The following is a 23663-nucleotide window of genomic DNA, read 5'->3' on the forward strand; positions in this document are numbered from 1 at the left end:
TGGGACAGGAAAGCCTAGATTGGTTGCCTGCCCTTGAACATGTATTAAAATATGACCACATTCTTGGAGGTAAAGCTATAGGGTGTTTCTTGGTTGTGGAAGTTTTAACTTATCTGCCTCCATTTTGCATTCCTTTAAAGACTTTCTTTAGTTGGCTAAAACATTCTTTTCTCTCAAATAGTTTTCCTTTCTTGGTTAATCACTTGTCTGGCTCCTTTCCTTCCTCTCCCTGCCCCCCTTTTATTCCTTATCTACCTTTTCCCGCTCTCATTTCTTTCTTAAAATGTAGTTGCCTGGAGTAAAGTATTTTGTGTATATGCTGTCCTTACTAGGAACAGACCGGAGTAAGGAATAGTAAGGTTTACTATTGGGCTATTTCCTCATTTATGGGCAGTATCAGAGGCTCAGAAGTATGTTATTTCCTTTTCAAGAAGAAACCCATATTTATGAACTGACATTCCATCTTCTTGTTTTACATATTGTGCCTTGGTATTCTCCAATATATCTTTGATTTAGAAACAAGTAACTGGCCTTGCCTGTTGAGTTTTCCACTGTACCTGATTACCTTGAACAATGACTGATGAATAGTAGGTGCTCAGTAAACATTTGTTTTTAATAATAATCCAAATGCCAAGCAAACACATCAGAGAGAAAAGAAGAGCAATATTTCTGAGTACTCTATTGGTTTGGTCAGGAGGGAGTTCTGAGTTCTTTGGCTCAGCAGATGTTTACCCAGAAGGTGGTAAACTCCTGAGATCAACTTGGCTTTGTGTCTCCTTGACCTTGGAAATGTTTTCCTACAGACACAGTATTTTCCCTGTCAGAATTTTATTCAATATTCTATCTTTGTTTCTCCTTTAGAAAGCATGCCACGTGAATAATGATGCCTTGGGCAAAGAAATTACTCCAGCAGTTCAATTTAAACTCAGGACAAATCCTGCCCTCACTTGCATTTGCAATTTGCCTTGGAGTCAGTAAGAACTATGCCCACACATGAACTGACAGAATCAGGGCTCCAAGGTTAGCAATTATTAAAATTTTAAAGTCCATTTATTCATTTTCAAAATATTTTATTCAGTTGCTTCTGAAGCAGAATCCTGAGTTGCCTTCCCTCTTGCTGCTTCCTATAGTGGCATCCAACTCTGAGGGTAGCTCACAGCTCTAAATGTCCTCATTGTTCAATGCACTAGATGAGAACAAAACCAGACTGTAAGGTCACTCTCTCTGCCTTAGTGGAGTAAAAATTAAAAGTCAGTGATTCACTTTCCATCAAAGAGAACTTAAATTCAACAGGATTTTTTTTTTTCCGAAGTAGTATTGTGTGAAAATTTTAGAAAATATTGGGGCAAATATTGTGCGGGGGGGGTGGGGATGAAAGGGGTGTATAAATCACTCATACTTCAAAAGGCTTTAACATTCTCAGATTAATTTTGGAATCCTAAAATAAAATTTGCATTTTTTACTGGAATTGATAAGGCATCAGAAATAATCTTTGCAATGGAAATAAACACCCAGGGCTTTCTTCTACTTTATAATAGTGAATTAATACAGAATAAATAGGACAAAATGTTAAGGAATGGTATGGTAAAATTATAGACCCTAAGTATTAAGACAAAAATTTTTTAAATGGTAACAGAAGAAAGTGCCTAAATTTATGTATGTAATAATTTGGCAGATTGGAGAAGTAGCATCATTTGTAAATCAAATAGCAAGCCCCATCTTGCTTCTAAACGAGGAAGGAAAAGCAAAAAGAATTTTTTGCTTAATAGGTCCTGGGCACCACACCCTTCCAATATGCAGCACTGGGAGAAAACCAGACTGGCGACCCATGTCTGGAAAATGTACTGAGTGGAACTATCAGAAAGGGGAGGGGTTTCTTTAAAATTGCTCTTTCGCTGATAAAAGGTGCAGCGATCCTACCTCTTTTGACCATAGATGTGGAAAATGGCGAGCAAAGTTTTGCTTTCATCTCTTGCTTTTCACCATGGAATACAAGTCTTAAGCCTGTAACTCTCCCTGTCCCGTGGGAGTGCGCAAAGGGAGGGAAAATAAGCGGCGTGGGTGAGGGGTGGCAGAGCAGAACAGACCAGGAGAGGAGAGGCGCGAGCCAGCCTCTGCCAGGAGGGCGTGGATCGAAGAGCAAGCCAGAACAGGTCCAGCGTCCTCTCAGCCACTGCCGGCGGTGGGAGGGGCGCGGCTGCATCTCCGCTGACAGCCCCGCGTGCACATCGGCTGGGAGCGACCGGCAAAAAACTCCCGTGTATCTGCCCGGAGCCGCTGGACCTCGCACGTCCCTCTTTCGCTCCAAGCCAGCCTGGAGGAGAATTTTCCCCAAGGGAAGTACCACCGAACGGATCTGGTGCAGGAAGCGACTCAGGTGTGTTAGGGATGTGGGTCAATTTTCGTGTGCCTCATTCCCTGGGAGCTCTCCCCTCTTATGAGTGGGATGGAAGGAGGATTCAGGGTTTGCTCCCTGGAGGAGGGAGTCAACCCATTGTGGATCGGAGATGGTGCGCGATCAGCGCTCCAGCCTGGTCCAAAGTACAAGGGTCCCAGATCCTAAACGGATTAGAGACACCCCCTTTCCCAGCCCCGCCCCCTGGCGGCAGAGGCTGGATTCAGACCGTTCCAGTCAGTCGGACCGAGTAACCCGGGTCCTTGAATCCTCCAGCTCCCACTTTCTCTGCCTGGTCACGGGTAGGTTGACCCTCTGTCTTTCCTTCAACCTCCCTCACCCACAGCTGTCCCTACCCTCTGGGGAGAGGATTCCAGACTCTCCTGGAGATTCCAGCCTCCGAGTGGGGACTGCGAGGTCCAGCTGGGCCAGTCCTAGGTTCACTCCTCCCTGCCCCCTACATTTCTTGGGTCGTGGGTCTCAGTTCTCTTCCTCCAACACCCCCGCCCCCTGTCTAGCTCCCACTCTGAGGGGAGGATTCCATATCCTGGTGGGGTTCGGTACTGGCTGCCAGCTTGAAAAGGGAAATCTGTGGACAGTTAGGTTGGGGTGTGAGAAAACCGGGAGGGTTAGGAACCCCACCTCCCCAGACCATGGAGGGGCTAAGGGACAGGCCGGGGGCGTGGTTGCCATGGCTCCCTGGTAGCGGAGCTCAGGGAGCTAGGGATGCCAGTCACGAATGGTCCCTTCTTCCTCTTTGTGCCTCTCTCTACCCACCCTCCCCTTTTCTTTCTTTTTCTTTTCTTTTCTTTCCTTCCTTTTTTTTTTTTTTTTTGAGTGTGTGTGTTGGGAGGGAGCAAGGAGAAAGTGATTAATTTGGAGAGCTGGGATTGGAGCTGGGAGGCTGGGGAACGCTAGCCTGTTCATTCCCACTCTTCTTGCTCGCCGTGAGCTTCACTTTCTCAGTCAGGGGCAAGGCTGAGGAATTCCTGCCAAAAACCGGGAGCCGAAGAAGCCACTGCTGCGCTGGCTCAGGTACCAATGCCTGGAGCCGCGCCCTGGAGCGAGCCCGGGGTGGGTGGTCGGGCTCTTAGCCGGAAGGCGGGCAGGGGAAGAGGTGGGAGGTGGGCAGCTGAGGGCAGGTGTGGAGCGGCACAGCAGGGCGGCACGGTGGGGAGGGAGACCCCGGGCTCGGCCCAAGGTGAGCAGCACCGGGGATCAGCCCCGCCCGCAGAGCCGGCAAGTAGCCCCTAGGCACGCGCGAGCGCGGTGGCGCGCTCAAGGAACGCCCGAGGTGGAGAGGCATTTTGCGCGTGCGCGCGGAGGTGGGCAACTGGTGAGCCACCTGGGCTCACCCAAGCCAGGGGCTCTTGCCATGCTCACGTGGGTACGGGTTCCAGCTCCTTCATCTCAAAGATGTGTGATTTTGGATGAGCCATTTAACTACCTCGTGCCTCAGTTTCCCGTTTTTAAATAACAGAGATACTATTGGTACCACCCTTTGAAGGTTTTTGAGCGACTGGAATGAAATAATCCCAGGAGACAGTTCAGCTCAGTGTCTGATGTGTAATAAACACTAAAAGTTATGGTTGCTGGTAGCCTTACTGTAGTATGAGTTAATCCTCCGCTTATTTAGATGTGGTGTGTTCTCATTTCTCTGCATTTTTATTGAAAAAAAAAACTAATTTCTAATTTTGGAGACTATCAGTTGATATTAATATTACTGGCCAGTCCACCTCCTAAAAAGATCTGGTTTGCAGCAGATTGCTGGATGGAAGGAGACACTTATAAAGCTATTTGGGGAATCTTATTGTTAAGGGAGGAAAAAAGTTGATTTTATTGCTTTGTGTGTAAGAATGTTTCCTTTCACTTGCTAATGTTGCAGTTGGGTTTGTCTTAATTTCAGTCTCTTTGTGATGGACCACCCTGTGCTTTCATAATTTAACTCGGTTCTAGAGTCTAGTGTGTAAGGAGGCTTTCCATTTTATGGCCTTAAGTGCTGCGATGGATTTACCTTCAGTAATGGCAGAACACACAGTATATAATCATTCCTCACAAGCTCCTGAATATTGTCAGTGAATAAATGGAGACAAATAGTTATTTCTGGACAGGTGTGAGTACTGGCTAGGGCAGTTCATTAAAATCTCTATCTGGACTTGTCTGTATTCACTTCACTGCAGAAGTGCAGGACTGTGATGAATAATCTATATTTTCCAGATTGTTCTCTATTGCACATGTGCTTATGGGTCCTTCCTTTTAAAGAAAAAGCTGTAGGTGTTTATTACTGCTCTTGGTTATATGGGTGATGAGCAAACTATACACCCGGTGTGCCTAATTGCAAGTCTGGCAGGATTTGATATTGCACATAGTTTACTTATTACCTTTAAGTTAATTCATCTCATAAAATGAACTAGTAGTAAATTCATTTTAAAGATCACTTGTTTATTTTTATTATTGGCAGGCCTTGATGGATCTGAAGCAAGTAAAACCAGATAGATGTCACAAAGCTCCTTATGGCTTTTATAAAATAACCTCACCTAGGAAAATATTTGCTGTGTAGGGGCTTAATTTTTTAGTTTACCTCTGAAATTTTTGAGGATAGGAAGTTGTTTAAACCAAAATTGCTTTGTTGAAATAATTTAGCCTGATTCACTTTAATGGAGTTATAGATAAGAGTAATGATTTAAGACTGATGTAAGACTCCACTCGTTTTTAATTCCATAAAAGAAAATTAAATAATAGAGGGTGGCTAATGGCATTAGATTTGAAGAAATTAGTGTGGGGAAGCCCTGTGAGTATCAATTCAGATAGTAGAATATTACTTCAAGTTTGACTTTTGCACAGCAACCAGCACTCCCTTCTTCACGGTGAATATGTCATCTTTAAAAGGTACCTTGAGGAATTAGTGTGACAGCTTGCCTGAAATTCATGTGATCATTTACATATTCTCTCCCAGGAGCATTGGCATTTAATGTTTCATTTATTGGAAATTATTTTGCCCTTTGATTTATGACAGCCAGCAGTGACATAGAGTCTAATACATTTTAGAAACAAAGTTTAGCTTTGCACTGTTTTATATTTTCCCTAAAAATGTAATCAAGAATGCACATGCAAAGCTTAAGTTAGGTTGAGGACAAAGGGCAATGGTAAAAAACCATGACAGATCCAGAGAGTTGTTGTGTCCTGAATTTGGGGAGCTAATGGACATGCAAAGGTATGATCTAGAGGACCAGTTTGTCTCTATACTAAGGCTGTTTTCGGTGATGTACTGTAATATCTGATTCAGTGTTCCTTGTTATTTTTTCAAAATGAGACCAAGAATACTATATTTTCAATTATGAACATTTTGATTACAGCTTCATTCTAACTAACTAATTCTGTCTGAAGAGAATGCAATTATTATGGTGATTTACATACAATATGCTAAGTTAACACAGCTAATGAGTGAAAGCATAATATTCTTTTCATTCATTCCTGGAAAAATATTGTGCTAAGCATTCTTTCAAAGAAAAGATTACATTATTCCCCAGCATTTTATGTCTACCTACAAGAAGAATTGGCATTGAGCCATTTTTCTCTGCTATTAAAGTGAAATCTCTCACATTTTGGCAATCATGTGCCTCTTCCCCCTTTTGCCAGGGAGAGGGTAGAGAATGGAAACAATTCTCAATTTAATTAGATATGGTGCTTTCTCCTTTCTCTACATCTTTTTTGGAGAAAAGATTCTGTATTCCAATTTTTGAGGCTGGTTAACACCTTAAACATTACTAATTACTGCAGTTTATTTTATGTGTGTCGCAATAGTGTAGTTAGTTAATTATAGCTTTCTCATTAGCACCATGTAGAGAATAATGAATTAACACATCCCTTTGATCAAAAGAACATCTAAGTTTATCTTCTGAGAATAAAAGTGTTATTGTGTTACCGAAAGTCACTATAATTTTCCCAAGAAACAAATTGGTTGGAATTCTCTATCACTGGGATAAGAAGCTTGATGAATGAGGGGGTAGAGCAGTGGTTGCTTGGCAACCTAACATTATTCTGCAATTTCTTCTGGTATATTTATCCAGCAAACTAGAAAATTCTGTTTTGTTAACAAATGTTTTTAGTCAGTGCACAAATAGACCATAACTAATTGAGATTTTATGTATTGTGGATAAAAAATGATCCTGCTTACCTTCCCATTGTGTATAGATAATAAAAATACAAAGAGAAAGAATATTGTTTTGTTTTAAAATATTTTCCGGGAAAACTATTTTAATTTCATGTTAGTTGTTTACTACCCAAATGTTGCAACTTGTTTATCTCTTTGGAAGTCAAATTACTGGGAGAGTGTGTTTGTGTGTGTGTTTGTGTGTATGTTTGTGTGTATGTTTTAAAATAATGTGTGCACATAATTTTCCAGAAAGAATCAGAAGTAAAGTTTTAACTGAGGAAAATTCTTCACAAATCATGATTTGCTGGTTGACATAATTTTGTCAATTTAGGGAGGCATAAACATTCAAACAAATGATACTGGGAGATGATATGAATTATAAATTACTGAATGGAAAACATGTAAATGCACTTTCTTTTTTGGCCAGGGTTTCTTCCCATGTTTGACTTCATCTCATATCCCCTATAGTTGTGAAGTGGGAGCTTAGCAAAGCCAGATATTGCCCATCTTCCAATCTACCTCTCCCTAACTCTCCCTAACTCCAGGGACGATAATATACCATTTTCCTCTTCAGCCTGTGAAATTTAGTGTGCATCATAATCCCCTTCTCAGATGGTAAAATCTTTTGAGGCACATGCTTCATTTTATGCATCTCATAAGCCCTACAGATTCTGTCACAGTAGGAAGCAAACTGGTGTAGTGGTCAAGTGCCCTGGCTGTAATAGTCAGGCTGCCAGGGTTCAAAATCTAATTCTGCTTGCTCCTCAATGCGTGGCCCTGGCTAAGTTAACCTCCCCAAGACGGATTTCATCTATGGAGATAAGGAGTAATATCCATACCCAGCTCATGTATGTTATTATGAATGTTCTATGGCTCAGTCTATGTAGACAGCTTAGTAAAACTCATTAAGCACTCAATAATTCTGGCTTTTTGTTATAATAATTATTATGCCATGCTCAGTGTATGAATGGATAAAAGAGAGATAGACATGTGTGTGTGTATGTATATGAATAAATGTGAGCTTATTATATTATTATCATTCTAATTATGGAACATTATTAATAATTTCATCAGTTATATGCACATATACTAGTAGTTATAGTTTCACATATTTGAAAAATCCTTAGTAATAGTTCTCAGGCTTGGCTGAAAGGAAAATAACCTGGAGAGAGCTTTTTTTTTAAAAAAAAGAAACTACCCACCCAGATCAGTTCAATCAGAACCCCTGGAGGTGGTAACCAGGCATGTGGAATTCTGAGAGCTTCTGGTGAGATTCTAATGCCAGTGTTGAGAGCCATCACCTTAGATTTGGGTAAATCTTCTATAAGATGGTATTGGTCTGAGTCATTGACTCACAGGTACCTTGGCATCATGAAATGTGGTGGAAAAAGAAAAAAAAAAATCTTTGACAAACCTCTGAGGTTTTTCTTACTAATCCCTTTGGTTTAGACAGCACTTTATTCTCTGAAGATCTCAAATGTACTTTTCATTTACTCTGTATTATTTCATTTTTCATCCCAACGTCTCTGGAAAGATGGTAGGAAAAAAGTCATTATCCTGATTTTACAGATGAATGGAGAGAGCCATACAGAAATTAAGAGATTTGATTAGATTTATACATTTAGAAGAGACTGAGATTTCAAGATTCCTGTGACTTTTGAGTTCTGAATGTTCTTCCGTTTTTGTCTTAAGATTTCCAATAAAGGAGGGATGGTTTGTTTTTGGACTAAGTAGTTGTATAGGAAAGAGCTGTATAGATGAGAATTTCTATCTTTCTTGTTATAATTCTTCATTATAAGAAAAATCATTTTTTTTTAAAGAAGAGGTACCATAGTCTATTTGAATTCTAATCCTATGTCCCTTGGACTGAACCCAGCCTATATATGTGTTTTTGTTTTGTTTTGTCTTGTTTTGCTCAAGGAGTGTTTAAGCCAATACTTAAAAAAAAGAGATTTTTCTTTTTTCATTTTTTAAAGTTTTATTGAAGTATAGTTGATTTACAGTGTTGTGATAATTTCTGTTATACAGCAAAGTGATTCAATTATACATGCACACACATCCATTCTCTTTCAGATTATTTTTCTACATAAATTATCACAGAATATTGGGTAGAATTCCCTGCGCTACACAGTAGGTCCTTGTTGGGCATTCATTCCATGTACCACAGTGTGAATATGCCAAACTCAACCCCCCAGTCCATCCCTTATCCACCCCACCTGCCCCCTTTGGTAACTATAAGTTTGTTTTCAAAATCTGTGACTCTGTTTCTATTCTGCACATAGGTTCATTTGTATCTTTTTTTTTTTTTAACGATTCCATATATAAGTGATATCATATGATGTTTATCTCTCACTAACTTCACTTAGGTCCATCCATGTTGCTGCAAATGACATTTCATTCTTTTTATAGCTGAGTAATACTCCACATCTTCTTCATCCATTCTTCACTTGATGGAAATTTAGGTTGCTTCCTTGTCTTGGCTATTGTATATAGTGCTGCAGTGAACATTGGGGTTCGTATATCTTTTTGAGCCCAGGAGTGGGATTGCTGGATCTTATCATATGGTAGTTTTAGTTTAAGTTTTTTCATCAGGTTTTCCATAGTGGTTGTATCAATTTACATTTCCACCAACAGTGTAAGATGGTTCTGTTTCTTCTTCACTCTGGCATTCATTGTTTATAGACTTTTTTGATGGTGGCCATTATGACTGGTGTAAGGTGATATCTCATAATAGTTTTGATTTGCATTTCTCTAATAGTTAGAAATTTTGAGTATCTTTTTTCTCTTTCTTTATTTGGCCATCTGTCTATCTTCTTTGGAGAAATGTCAATTTAGATCTTCTGCCCATTTTTTGGTTGAGTTGTTTGGTTTTTTTGGATATTCAGCTGTATGAGTTGTATTTTGGACATTAATCCTTTATCAGTTGCTTCATTTGCAAATGCTTCCATTTTGTGGGTTTTCTTTTTGTTTATGATTTCCTTTGATGTGCAAAACTTTTAAGTTTAATTAGGTCCCTTTTGTTTATTTTTGTTAAAAATCAGAGATTTCAATAAAATTCATGTGTCTGATTTATCATGAAAAACATGATGCTCTTGCAATATTGAACCTGACTTCCCAGGTGGCAGAGTACCATTGGCTAGAACTTGGTAGCATGTTCCCTTGCAGGGTTTAAGGATCATCTTCTCAGGTAAAACCTGGCATCCTCTTGCTTTCACTTTGATTTTTTTTTTTTTTCTTATATGTAAGTGGTGCTCAAATGGGGCAATTGAAAGGAGTTAAAAAAGGGACCATATCTTTTTGGACAGGGTTGAGAGAAACCCACAAGGGTTGCTAAGACACTCCTGGGGCTGTGACTGTGGCACAATGGGAGAGAGAATTTACTGCAAGGGGAGAGCCATAGATCCAGGTAAAGCTTCCAGACAAGATGTGTGATTTTAGAGAAACATAGCCAATGTCCAGTCACAAGACGGCAGTCTCCTCCCACCCAGTATCTCCTGTTCCTTCCTCCAAGTGAAAGTACTGACTAGAGGCCAGAGGACAAGGGAGCCTGGTCCGAATGATGTGCTGAAATTGGTTCCCTCTGCACAGACAAGGATGGGGGAAGGTGGAGAATGGATCTGAAGCCAGAGAGTTAATGAAGGATATCCAGAAGGCTTTAAATTTACGGAATGTGGATAATGAGGAAAAAGAAAGCCTGAATTGCCAAAAGCAGGACAAAATGAAGAATCATTACATTCGCATTCAGGGCCATCTTCTATTTTCCCTTGTCATTCCTTTCTCTGCTCTTCTTTCATTGCCCCAGGTGGGCATGCTCATGGCCAGAGGTGGGTTTCAGTTACAACCTCCAGACTTCAAAACAAACCCATCCATTCCCTTGCATTATCTCTGCCTTCCAGGATGAGAGCTGTTCAGCAGAGAGAATAATGCAAAAGATGTATTCTAGCTTCTATGGTAACAGGCTTGCATTTTTAGCAGAGATTCCTCTCTAACAAAAGCCTTTGCTGTAAGTGGTGATTTTAACTCTAGCGATTGCAGGTGTTGTGCTCAGGAAGTGGAGATCTCAAATAATAGTCTGGCAGCCTAAAGTAATTGTAACCTGGACATTTGGGTCTCTGGAGGTACCCCAATTTGATGTGCTTTTAGGGTGAAGAGGATGGGAAAATAGATCAGGGATGCATTCGTAGCATCCTGATATGAGAAATGTGTGTTTCCCCTGGGCTAAGGGATATATTCTCCTATGTGATAGAAGGTAAGTGGGTAAGAAGAATGTGGAGGTTTTTGGTAATTTGATGCTATTAGAGTTGATTGTGAATTTAGTTATTGCGTTGAAGACCTCCACTAAAGAATGTAATGTGACAGAATATCAGCTTACAATGGGATGTCTTATGTATTGATGCATTCTAAGGAATGTAAAGGTTTATGGGGAAGATAAGTATTGACCTTTTCTGAGACTCTTGATATTCTGCTCAGCACTGAATTTCCATCCATTCAGACTTCTGAAGATTTCTATTTAAAAAATTATAATGTCTTACCTTATTTGAGTACTTTAGGCTTTTTAGAGAGTTTTCCCATATCTTCTTATTTGACTCTTTCAACAACATGGCAGACAAAAAGTGGCAAGTTGTTAGCTCAATTATAGCAGAAAAAACTGAAGCAAGGTCCAATAGTGGGCTGGGAAGGGGTGAAACCAGAATTAGCAGAATTAAAGAGCAGATATCCTAATGTGTAACACAATTCAAAATCCATTCTACAGTTTTAGATTTCCTTATTTGAAAGAAGAATATTTTATAACTGATGGTGATTTTTTTTTTAAAGCAACTTCAGAGTTAATCTGTAAACTGAGGGATGCAGTGAGTCTAAGAGAAATATTGAAAGTTTAATCAGTTATATTTCCAAGGTGGAACATAGCCCTGACCAAAAGGAGATTAGCCTTTTTCATAGTTTCCATAGTTCCACTACATATTGATTAATATATTCATTGATTGCACATCCTTTGAGAAGTTGACAATGACCAATGATTAAGAAAGTTTTTATTGAATAACTGCTTTGTGCTAGAGATAGGATCAAAGCTCCACCAGGCAGATACTTAAATAGCTATCACTTATTAAATGTTTATGACATATTTTACAATCTCTGCATTGGTATTTTGAGGAAACTGTTATTATCACTATACCCATTTAAAGCTGGGTGCCACTTCAGACATAGGGGTGTCCTTGTCCAGGGTCACACAATATGGCTTGGAATTGGCAGAGCCAGGACTCAAACTTGGAAGTATCTGATCTCCAGCCCCAAGGTCTTAACCACTGCACTGAGCTACCTTAACCACCCCGCAGCCCTCATCTTAGTTTCGACTGCTGTAAAAAAGTACCATTGACCGAGAGGGTTATAAACAGCAGAAATTTATTTCTCACACTTCTGGCAACTGGAAGTCCGAGATCAGGGTGACAGCAGGGTCCAGTTCTCTTGAGAGTCTTCTTTGGGATTGCAGACAGCTGATTTCTCATTGTAACTTCAGAAAGAGCCTGAGAAAGTTCTCCAGGGTCCCTTTTATAAGGGTACCAATCTCATTCATGAGGGCCCTACTTTCACGATCTAATTTCCCCTTAAATACTGCCTTGGGATTAGAGTTTCACCCTATGACTTTGGGGGGAGACACACAGATTCAATCCTTTGCACACCCTTTCTTCTTTCTTGGTTTCATTTCCCAAGTGTGTGATGCCCATTGGTACCCCCCTGGATTAGCAGATTCTCTGTGGTCTTCATCAAGGGCCAGCATTCATCCCTGTTGTCCATCCAGATTTACCTGTTCTGTGTCTTATTTATTCAGGTCAATGTGGAAAAGTAGATCATAAGGACTCCTCTTAAGGTATTACAGGATAATGCCTGCTTATAACTGGAATGACGACATTTTAAAAGAGGCTTTAAAATTCTTGTTGCAGAGACTCATTGTGAGGCACTCCCATGTGGGAGATATATTGGGAAGGAAAGACATTTGTGTTTTCTGCAAAATCAGGTTGTAAAAGCCTTTGGGGTCTGAGTCTTCCTGAAATGTGTCCTGGGCACCAGTGTATGTAAAAATCAACCTTCACCCTCCCCAAAGCTTTTGCTTGCCCTCATTACCATTTCTTCTTTCTTGGCAGGAATGTTTCTAATGCTCTGTAATATCAATATGCATGGATTTCCCTTATGTCTGGGTATTATATGTAACCAATTGCATTACACGGTTGGCATTTCCACAAAGGTGTATCTGCCATTCCAGATTAAGATAGAAATAGTTGGCAATGGCAGATGCCATATCCCAGCCTGATTGTTCTTGAAAATGACACCTATCATCGTGATGGCGCTGTCTTTATTAGCAGCCGTCAATTAAGATAAGGCTTTGGAGGAAAAGAAAATCACCTCTATTTTAGACATGGTCAGTATTTTTGAGATTTTTTAGAGATGTTTGGTTTTTTGGTGTATGGTGTTTAGAAAAAAGTGTTACTTTTTTTAATGTGCAGAATATAAATAACATTCTCAAACACAGACTCCAAAAGACTCTTTTTGTAATAGACAGTGGCAAAATTATGTTTGCTTTCTGCTTTGTCTAGATAGCAGATCACATTTCCTCAGACTGTATGGAATAGATTTGCTATAAGGCTTTTGTCTGATCCATGTCTGCTTCTGTATTGTACAGCATTTGACTCTTCAAGAATTGCATTTATTTTTGTCTTATAAAGTCAGAGATTTTCTAAACTTGTTCTGTACAGTGCATCTGATGACACAGTGAAGAGTTCATTCCTTAAGTAAAAATATTTAAGATATTATACAATGGCAAGAAATTGAAAACATTCCCCATGATGGTAAGTAAACAAAGAAAATAATAATCATTTTATAAATCTACAGAGTACCAGAAGGAATAATAGACTCTTTTGGGTTACTTGTTATTGTTCACTAATTTGAGACATATGCTATTTTCCAAAAATAATTAATGGTTATTTCTGGTTATTTTCCAGAGTGAATGATTAAAGATAGCCAAAATAAAGGTGTTTAAATTTGACCTTGACCCTATTTCATATTGTAACCTCCAGCAATTCTCAGTGGAGCTAGATTTCAAAGGGTCTCAAGAGACCTTTTTCCATGCTACAAGTTTCTGCATGTAATTGATTTGGGCTGAATAGATTTTGAACACAATTGATTTGCTTGAAATAATGCTAAAGGAGCAGCGTTGAGCAACTCAGGTGCAGCTCATGTGAGTTAAGTTCAAATAAATTGGATTTGACCTTAATCACTATCCCCTCAAAAAATGGTTGGCAGTCACCAGAGTGAATGCCATCCAATTAAGTATAAAAATTGATATAAGTTGTTTGAATTGGAAATTGACCTCCATGCAGAAAACCTCCTTTTGAAAACTTGGTTATACCTTCTATTTTCCTGTTTCACCATCTGTAAACTGAGGATAGAAACATTTACCGCTGCCTCCCAGTGACAGTTGGAGGATTAATGAGCTAATATTTGTAAACTGCTTTGAAGATAAAAGTGCCAGCTATTATTATTACTAATAAACCATTTTTCTCTAGTGTAATTTTGGACAGCAGCCATTAAAAACCCATTACTGTATTTAACAGTAAAACAATCTGCTACAGCCTAGTATTTACTGCCTCAATTAAGCATGCATTCCACTTCCTTTGCCCCTCCAAATTCTGAGTTGATGAGGAGGGAGAGAAAGGTGTGTGTCATCATTTCCCAAGTTCATTTAAATAATGGGTTTAACACTCTGAATGCTTAGAGTGAAGAGTCCTTTGATTATCTCCTTTCAAAACTATAATGTGTCCTTAAGGGAAGGCTGACTTGGCTGCAAGTTCGGTTCTGTGTCTGTGAAAGGAATGGAAGCCCAGTTTTAGGTTTTTGTTCAACTGGATTTACATGGCATTTACTATCTTGGAAGGTTGCATTCCAGTATGTTTTTTGTTACTTAAATCTGGTTCTATAAATGAAACAAGATTGGGTGGTTGTATGTGTGTACATACATGGAGTGTATGGGAGGGTATGTGCTGTTCATAACTTGTGCTAAAACTGAAGTAATAATGCAGCTACTCTCAGTCCACAAATATTAAAAAATAAAATCAGAAGCCTTGACTTATACAGAGTAGTTTATTAATCTTTAATTAATGTATGGTGTTAAATCCTTTCAATCCTAATTTATTTTGACCCGTTTATGTGTCCTAACATACTGAATGATACAGAGTTGTATAAATATTTCTAACCTATTGCCAAAACAGTGTTTATCCCCCACCCCATGCTGTTTTACTACTGCAAATAAGAGCAAAAAATATAAAATTCAATCAATGGCTATAATGACAACTGTATTCATTTGGAATTTACTTATCAGTTACCTGATAAGTAGAATCCTAGGACAGTATCTAAAAATTGAACAAAAGAGCTATCATAGCAGCCTAAGTCTTATTTCTGCAAAAAATTACCAAAATGCAAACATTTTGAAAATGCCTGCCTTTCATGACTATTTTCTCTTAATATAGAACCATCCCAATAAGCATAATTGTCTGTTTTATTTTAGTGGATAACAGAGTATAAATTTCCGGTTAGAGCAGATGAAGGAAATATTTCAGATTCTTTTACAAACAGAAGAATTTACATCTAACATCTCTTCAGCAAAGAATAAGGATAGACTAGAAAAAGACAACTCAGAAATCATAATGAATATATGAATAGTCTTTTAGTTATTAAGAAATTATGAAATACTTTAAAAGAAAAAAATGATTTTTCATATATCACCTACCTACAGGAGTACAGATCATTTATGTGAAAATCCTGTGAAACCTTCTTTCCTAGTGACCTAGCTGTTTAAGAATGTTAACTGCAAATACATTACAATAATAATAAAACCTCCAAGCCTTTTACAAGATGTCCTTCTGGAAGCAACCCACTAATAACTATCCAAGGTACTATTGTTTACAGATAAGATTTTCTATCACCCACTGCAGGGGAATCACAGTGTATTTTTGCATTACTATCACTTAGGGAGACTGTGCTTTGTAAATACTATCACCATTCCATTGACTTCTAAAATTGAATTCATCATTTATTTTGTTGAATTGTGTATGGGGAATTCACCATATGGCTTAAAATTGTTTAAGACCTCAGTAGTTATGTGTTTTGCATAAGAAATTCTTGGGGAAATATACAAACTGCTTATTGTTGGAGGAAAAATACCCAGAGGCTTATATATAGCTAAGAGGGAAAATGATGAAAAATAATTTAGAAATGTGACCATGTAGCAATACAGATAAAATGTGAAGGGAGATTGTTATGTTTATCTGTTACTACATGGCAAACTAACCCATAACTTAAACAGGTTAAAACAACAGACATGCTGTGAAATCTCATGATTTTGTTGGTCTAGAATTCACGTTGGGGTGGGGTCAGTGATTTCTTCAGTCTCACCTTGTGATAGCTGAGATCACATGGTGGTTTTCAGATGGTGTCAAGGCTGGACTGCTGGCCCGAAGGTGGCTTCACTTGAGCGTTTGGTGCTTTGGCCAGTAGAATTGGGCTCAGCTGGACCCTTCTTCTTTTTCATGTAGCCACAGGACCTTTTCACTGGTCTCTCCAACAGGTTGTTAGATTGCTCACCTGGTAGCTCAAGGTTCCAAAAACTCCATTTAGAAGACAGTCATTTCTCTTAAAGGCTAGGCCTGGTATGGCCTTTCCACCATCATTTATTGGTCCAAGCCAGCAGAAACCTGTTGAGATTCAAAGGGAGCATGCTTCTAATTACCTTGCTGGAAGATTCTTGTTGACAGGGTAGGAAGATATTTTTATTTATTTATTTATATATTTATTTTTATTGTTTTTAAGTTTTTTTAATATATATATATATTTTTTTATTACTCAGATGAATTTTTCACATCTGTAGTTGTATAGTGATCATCACAATACAATTTTATATGATTTCCATCCCACAACCCAAGCACATCTCCCCACCCCCCAAAAAGGAAGATATTTTTAAAAGGCATACTAATAATGGGATTCTCAAGCCACTGTGACCCATTGATTGATTAAAAAGTGGAAGAAAATCAGGAACAAGCAGAACCACTCTCTGTTCCAAGGGGACATTCCTTCCCCTGCCCCCCTTCCTTAAGTCCAGGAAAGCACATGACTATGAGAAAGGATGTGACATGAGGGTGAGCTTGGACTCCATGTAAGTTCCTGTGGTTTTGTCTGGGGAGAAAGTCTAGTGCTGAGAGGAAGGGGCCATGATTTGGCTGAGAATACTTTAGGCTAAGATTCTTAAGTGGAATGGGCTTGTCTGATGCAGTTTTCCTCCGATCCATTTCCATTTATCCTTACTCTTTACTCTTTTACCTTGGAAGTGGCCTGAGCATGGGAGAACCAGGAGGTTCTTCCTGAGTCAGAAGGGCCAAGGTGAGCCCTAAATGCCAGGAATCAAGGAGGCAACTACTTAGATTATTTCAGGCACCAGGCTTGAGAATGGAGAGAAAAGAGCTGCTCCATTTCTTTATTTGTCTCTTACAGTCACAGATGGAAAAGGAAGTAGGCTTCTTGCTCCTGCAGCCCTCCTTCACCTATAACTTTCAGAAGCACGAGTGTAATGCACAGGTGCTCACGGGTGGCGAGGACAAACATTACTCTTACATCTCTTTGCGCAGAGAACAAGAAGCAGGTCGAGAGTTTACAGCAGAGGAGATTTCTTGAGCTGTTTCTTTCTCTTCAAATGCTTGCTGAGAGTGGAAGACAAACCATTACCACCATGTCTGGTAGAGGTTTAATTTGTGTTCTCACTGCTTTTACTTCTCTATTTTCTCAAATCCTCCAGTCATATTCTTCCTTCTATGGCATGTCATTTTTCTCTCAGTGCCTGGGAGCCACACATGCTCGTTTCCTTCTACCTCTGAATCCCACCCCTCTGATAAAAACAAGTTCATGGTGTTCTTCTACAGTCTTGCCAACAGCACTAACAGAGTGTTGCCCTCTGTTTTTCATATTTCAAAAATTATTTCAACAGGCAAAGTCTGTATACGTAGCCCTAGAAGGCTGTGCTAGGGTGAATTTAACTCTACACTAGTAATGCTGTAAGTTGCCTTTGGATGAAAGACACAGAATAAATAATCATTTAAAATGATACTCATAACAGCTAGCTATGTGGGCAAGGTAGGCATTCATCCTGTTCAGAATGTTAAAGGAACTCATGGCACTCACATGGGTGAATGCTGAACTGGAGCTCATGTTGTCTGATTTTTGTCTTACGTTGTTTTAAGGACAAATCATTTGTCACTGATAAGACCTTTCCTGATTCAGAAAATGCAGGTTTTCTGAACAGATTTCATTTATGGATGATATAATCTAAAGCCTTTTCGATTTTAAATTCTACTCTCTTGGATTTCAGGATTTCAGGGGAAAAAAAGGGCAGAAATAGAGGGTAGTAGTAGCTGAGGTTTATTTAATGAGCTTGTATTTTAAAAAATAATTCAAACTCCTAAAACCCCAGAATTTGTAGGTTTCCCCATAGTTTCTTTTGGAATAGCAAATATCTTTTTACTACAGCAGAGAGCACCTTTTCTCCTATCTTCCTTTGGCAATTTGCCATTCTCTGTCCTGTATATCCTTTCTCTTCTAAACAACCACACAGCTGCTTCAGCTTTCTCCTTGACACACTGAGCTTTATTTCTCATGAGCCATTCTGGAAAATTCCTTGTTCAGTCTTCTAATCACTAGACCACTGCAACCTTTCTCTCACTGGATTTCTGCCTTGTATTGTCGTCCTTCTACACTAAGGCCTAAATGTCACTGTTAAAATCCCCTTTCTCACTTGTCACTTTGACCATGATGTCACTTACTTCCTGAAAATTTTGCCTGGCTCCCACTGCTCTGCAGGCCAAGTAACTGTCACACTTGGTTTCCACATTCAGGCGGACTCAGCCTTCGTGGTTCCCCTGTGCTTTCCTGTATCCTTAGAGACCCTCTCCTGTTACTGAACAGCTTGCCGCCCCTGTGTCCCAGAGCTCTTGTCTTCCCAGACACATTTCCTGCTGGCTTTTCTTCTTAAGATCACCGGTGACCCAATAATCTCCAACTCTCTAAGACTATACTTGCCAAAACTTGGCCATCTTCACAACTTTTGTCCTCTCTTGGTGCCATCTACCATAATTCACTTAAGTTTTTAACTGGCTCGTTATAAAAAGACACTGACTTCCAATGGAGGTTTAATTTCGCTCCTATCAATGAAACACCAGTATCATTGGTGATGAAAGTGATGAAAGGAAAACAGCCCGAGGCATTATATTCTAGTGAGATCCCATTGCCTGCCCAAGGCACCAGGCTTAAGTCCTGCTCCCTCTTTCTGAAACAACAAGATGTATAAAGTTCAAGTGCGGTTAAAGATGTATTAGGACCTACCTGAGACTTTTAGCTGTTTATAGTCAGAAGGATTAAAAGAGGAGTTTGGCTCTAGTACAGTGGTTAAGAATCTGCAGCAGCTCGGATCGCTGTAGAGGTGTGGGTTCCGTCCCCAGCCCAGGGAGCTGGCATTGCTGCAGCTGCAGTGTAGGTCACAGCTAGAGCTCAGATTCAGTCCCTGGTCTATATGCCATGTGTGTGGCCATTTAAAAAAAAGGATTAAAAGAGAAGGGATGTTCATCCATATCATGCCTAAACCAGTTCCTAAGATCATCTCAGGACTGAGAGTATCACTCTAGGACATGCAGCCCACCTCCAGGAGGATGAAGACACCGCTAAGAAAAATGCATCACAGTTTTCCTCTCCCATTATTCCATTATGTTCCTGCATTTAATCATTAAGTGAAAATCTAGGTTCTTGCTGTGTGGAAATCACTATGGTGGATGGACAAATTTCAAGATGAATTAGAGGTAGTTGCTGGCCTGAATTACAGTTACCAATGAATGCATGCCTGTAAAATGTTATTAATATGAGTATATATGCATTTTCTGTGATCTCCAGTCTGATGAAAACTGCAACATGTATACAGATGACTACACTGCAAACTAAAGGATCATAAATACCATTGGAATGTATTGACAACATGCAGTCAAAAATGAGAAAGATTACTGCCAGCTTGTGCACTACTGAAAGGTGTTGGGGAAGAGGAAGAGCTTGAAAGGCAAAGAAAGTCCACTGCAGTTATCATTTTTCTGAAACATAATACATGCTCAACACTTATTAATGAGCATTTGATTTTTAGCAATATTTATCACAGTGTAATGTAGTGCTATTTGAGAAAACTTTCTGATGTGGTATGTGATTTGGATACTTTTCTCATGTTCTGAAAGGCTTTCTCATAATCTGTGAAACAAGGGCACTCCCTGATTCAGAGTAGGCTTAGAGAAAGCAAAACATAGATGGAGATGGTACCTTCACAGCATGTGTTTAGGGAGCCAGCCTAATGCCTGCCGTGGGCATCACAGGGATGTTTGGCACCAGAGACCTTGTGAAGTGATTTTCCATTTTGAAATGGCCAGGAAACCAATAGAAAAACACAACACTGTTCTTATTTTTTCATTTGGATTAGTTTCTCTTCTGTGTTTCAGAGTACTGCTATTTCTGTGTTCTCTGATCTTTTCTAGCACCTCATTCTTAGTTGTGGAAGCTCAGACAATGCAAATATGGACATTCTGTGGTTAGTTTTCTAAATATAATACACACATGAAATGGAGGGAAAAAAGGAAAATAATAATGACCTCAAATATTAGTGTTTGACTACCAGGAATTCTCATAAATATCAGAGTTCTCTAAATTCTCACTTATATCTATGTACTATTACAACTTTAAGTAATTTTAAGGTACAAAAATGAATACTGTGGGTATTGATTAGTAATAGATATTCTCACTTCCTTGAACAATGCACCCTCTGATTGCTGTGGGTTTTTCATTTATACCCAGAAATACACAAGAATCCAGAGTTTCCTTGGAAGAAGTGCCTCCATTAGTAGAGTTTATAAAGCAATAGTTACAGTGATATGAAATAGCATAAGGACCTTCTGAAGTTATTCCTTACAAAGGTTAATTATGTGCATCTAATAAGTAACAGCGACAAGGCATAATTTAGAGATAAAAGTTGAGAACTTAGACATAAAGCATGCAGACACACACTCTCATGTACAGGTATATAACTTCTCTTTTGCAAATTTATAAAACCTCACCTATGTTGAATGCACTCTCTTAGGCTGTGCTTCCTCATAGAGCCTTCATCAGCAGAGTGACAACCTCTTAAAATCATCACTGGCTTTGCTTATGCCACTGTATGTTTATTGAGGGCAAAAAGTGACATCTATTTCTTGGCCACATACTAGGTGATTAATTATAAAACTGTTCTGTGCATTGAAGCATCTCTCTCACAAGCTTTACAACTTGACTTTGACAAAGGTGTCATTGACATCTATTAAATGATTCAATGGTGAAATTTACTTCTGGGTTTGCCATTTTATGCCTTCTGAATTTGTTTGACTTTCAGCATTTCCACTCATTTTTCATTTATTGGCTCCCTGAATCAGTCGGTTTTATCAAATTTGTCAACTGCCAGCCTATCTAAACCTTTGGAAGTAGGTATAATGAATGTTCTGAGTGAGAATATATGTTTTTGGAGATATTTTAAACCTAAGAATGTAGGATCTGAGACCTAGCTGCCAAAGTAGGGTAGAAAAGTATAAACTAATATAATGGCATCATAGGGACACTTGGCGCCAGGAAACCAGTAGAAAAACACAACACTGTCCTTATTTTTAACTACTGTATATATATTTTTTCTTTTTAGGGCTGAACTTGTGGCATATGGAAATTCCCAGGCTTGGGATCAAAGCACAGCTGCAGCTGCAGGCCACAGCCACAGCACCACAGCCACAGCAATGTGGGATCCAAGCCACATCTGTGACCTACACCATAGCTCACAGCAATACTGGATTCTTAACCCACTGAGTGAAGCCATGTATTGAACCTACATCCCCATATATACTAGTTGGGTTCTTGACCTGCTGAGCCACAGTGGGAATTCTAAAAATACTACTGTATTTTAGAGGGATACTACTAATCAGGTAATATTTTAAAAATGACATCTAGTAGTACAACTTTAAACTGAAATACTATGGGGGAAATAATATTACTGGTATTTAAAGTTTTAGCTTAGTGAGGGTAAATGTATCTTTGAGGCAAATGGCACAGTAATTCTAAATACTACGATTTTTGTTTTTGTCTTGATGTCCTGTGATGTTAAATTCAATTTTCCTATATGGCAATTGAAAAAAATCTCCTTGCTTTTGGTATTCTTTTTAATGAATATTAAAAGGACAAAAATAATTTAAATGAATATTCTCTTTCATAAAGTTAATGAGTTAATTCTGAAATAATGTACTAGAGAAAGCTTTTATGAATAAAATAGTGGCCTCTTAACCTAAGAATAGTCAATGTATACCAGATCTGTTTATAAAAAATAAATAAAAAAAGAATTTGTGCTTATAGATGCCATCAATGAAATGTGACTTTACAGGAAGGATCTCAACCTCATATTTCCCCTAAACTGCTAATTGCCTATGAGAATCGGCAATATTTTCGGGAGACTTATTTCTTTAGGAATGTGTGCTGTCAGCCACTTAAGAAACGTTACTGGGCATTAGTTTGACACTGACCAAGTGGACCATACATTTTGGGGAAAAGCTTCTAAATATTCATACCCAAATAACTAGCGTTTTCTCATTTTCTAACATTTCTCCAATTTGGCAGTGATTTCTGGCTGCCACACCCAGACTTTCTTTCTTGAGCAATGATGATTAATGAAAATGCCTTGATAGAGGCTCCAAAGCTAACCTCGAATTCAGCAGTGCAGAAAGACTCCAAATCATATTCTTCTTCTTTGTCAATATTTTCACTAGGGCAATGGAAGATATGAAATCACCTGGAGTTAGTTATGTGCCATAGTTATGTGCCATTTCAGCAACACTTTGAGCTCCATCTGCTACTAGCTGCTTGTGCTGATTAGCAGTTTAAAAGTCTGCAGAGGAAGGCAATTTTTAGTAGCTTGATTTTTTTCTTCCCCTTCAGTCCTTTGTGCACTGGGGGAGGAATTACCTTCTGTGCAACTCCTTAATAATTTGGTCTGACCAGACTGATGCTGGGAAAGAACAGTTTCAGGAAAAAAAAATTTACCTGTGAGGCTATAGCTGTGCTCCTATAGAATGCAGGAGAAACCATGTCTTCCAGGGAAGTATATGTGTGTGTGTGTGTGTGTGTGTGTGTGTGTGTGTGTACTTTTGATTTCAAAGAGTCATTTATTCATTCATCAAATATTTATTGAGCTCTTTATAAATCCCAGGCACCATGCTAAGCATTAAGATGAAGACAGATTCCCTGCCCTCCCAGAGTTTGCCATTACAGAGAATGTCAGCCAATAAAATAAGTAAACAAAATACAGTCATTACAGGAAAGAAACAAAGAACTGTGATTGAGAAAAATGAGAGGAGGAACTCACTTGAGAAAGGGCTGAGAAGGTGACTTGCAAGCTGAGCCAGAAAGGGAAGAAAGCAAACAGGAAAAGAGCCAGAAGAGCAGAGTTCCAGGCAGAGGGGCAAGCATCAGAAAGGCAGTATGGAAGAGACAAATTTGGCAGTGTCTGGAACTGACAGAAGGCCTGGACCTGGTGTGCAGTGAGCGTGGGAGAGCTTGGCACAGGTGAGGTTAGGGCAGCTCATGTAAGGCCTGTTAGGTCATGCGTGAGAATATGGTTTTTAAGTGCAACATAAATGAACTTCAGATGTATTCAGGCAGGTAAACAGCTTTTAAAAATTATTTAATTTTTAGAATTTGGGGGTTACTTTCCATTTACAGTTTTTAAAAAAATATTGGCTATATTCCCTGTGTTGTACAGTATACACTTGAGCCTATCTTATACCCAATAATTGGTATCACCCACCCCCAAACCCTATATTGCCCCTCCACTCTCTCCCCACTGGTAACCACTCGTTTGTTCTCTGTATCTGGGTCTGCTTTTTTTTTTTTGTTATATTCACTAGTTTGTTTCATTTTTTAAATTCCACATCTAAGTGATATTATACAGTATTTGACTTTCTCTGACTTATTTCACTTGGC

The 23663-nt window shown here is 39.1% G+C and overlaps 1 protein-coding gene across 38 annotated transcripts in view; it reads left to right on the forward strand.

Moving 5' to 3' along the window:
* Positions 1 to 2083: 2083 nt before the first annotated feature.
* CHL1 (cell adhesion molecule L1 like) overlaps positions 2084 to 23663 on the forward strand; it is a 229453-nt gene continuing 207873 nt past the window's right edge. For 13 of the 38 annotated variants that reach the window (XM_021069248.2, XM_084989078.1, XM_084989073.1 and 10 more), the window contains exon 1: positions 2084 to 2377. The gene's annotated coding sequence lies outside the window, so the exon portion shown is untranslated. Of the gene's footprint in view, positions 2378 to 2643; positions 2698 to 3320; positions 3470 to 23663 lie in introns of those variants that run through there. The other 25 variants (XM_021069250.2, XM_084989076.1, XM_021069246.2 and 22 more) reach the window with 3 other exon arrangements.

Source organism: Sus scrofa, chromosome 13 (assembly GCF_054392235.1).
Source record: "Sus scrofa isolate SSC_HxYL_T2T_F1_AM1 chromosome 13, Sscrofa_HxYL_maternal_Yorkshire_Landrace_v2.0, whole genome shotgun sequence".
Taxonomy (NCBI): Eukaryota; Metazoa; Chordata; class Mammalia; order Artiodactyla; family Suidae; genus Sus; species Sus scrofa.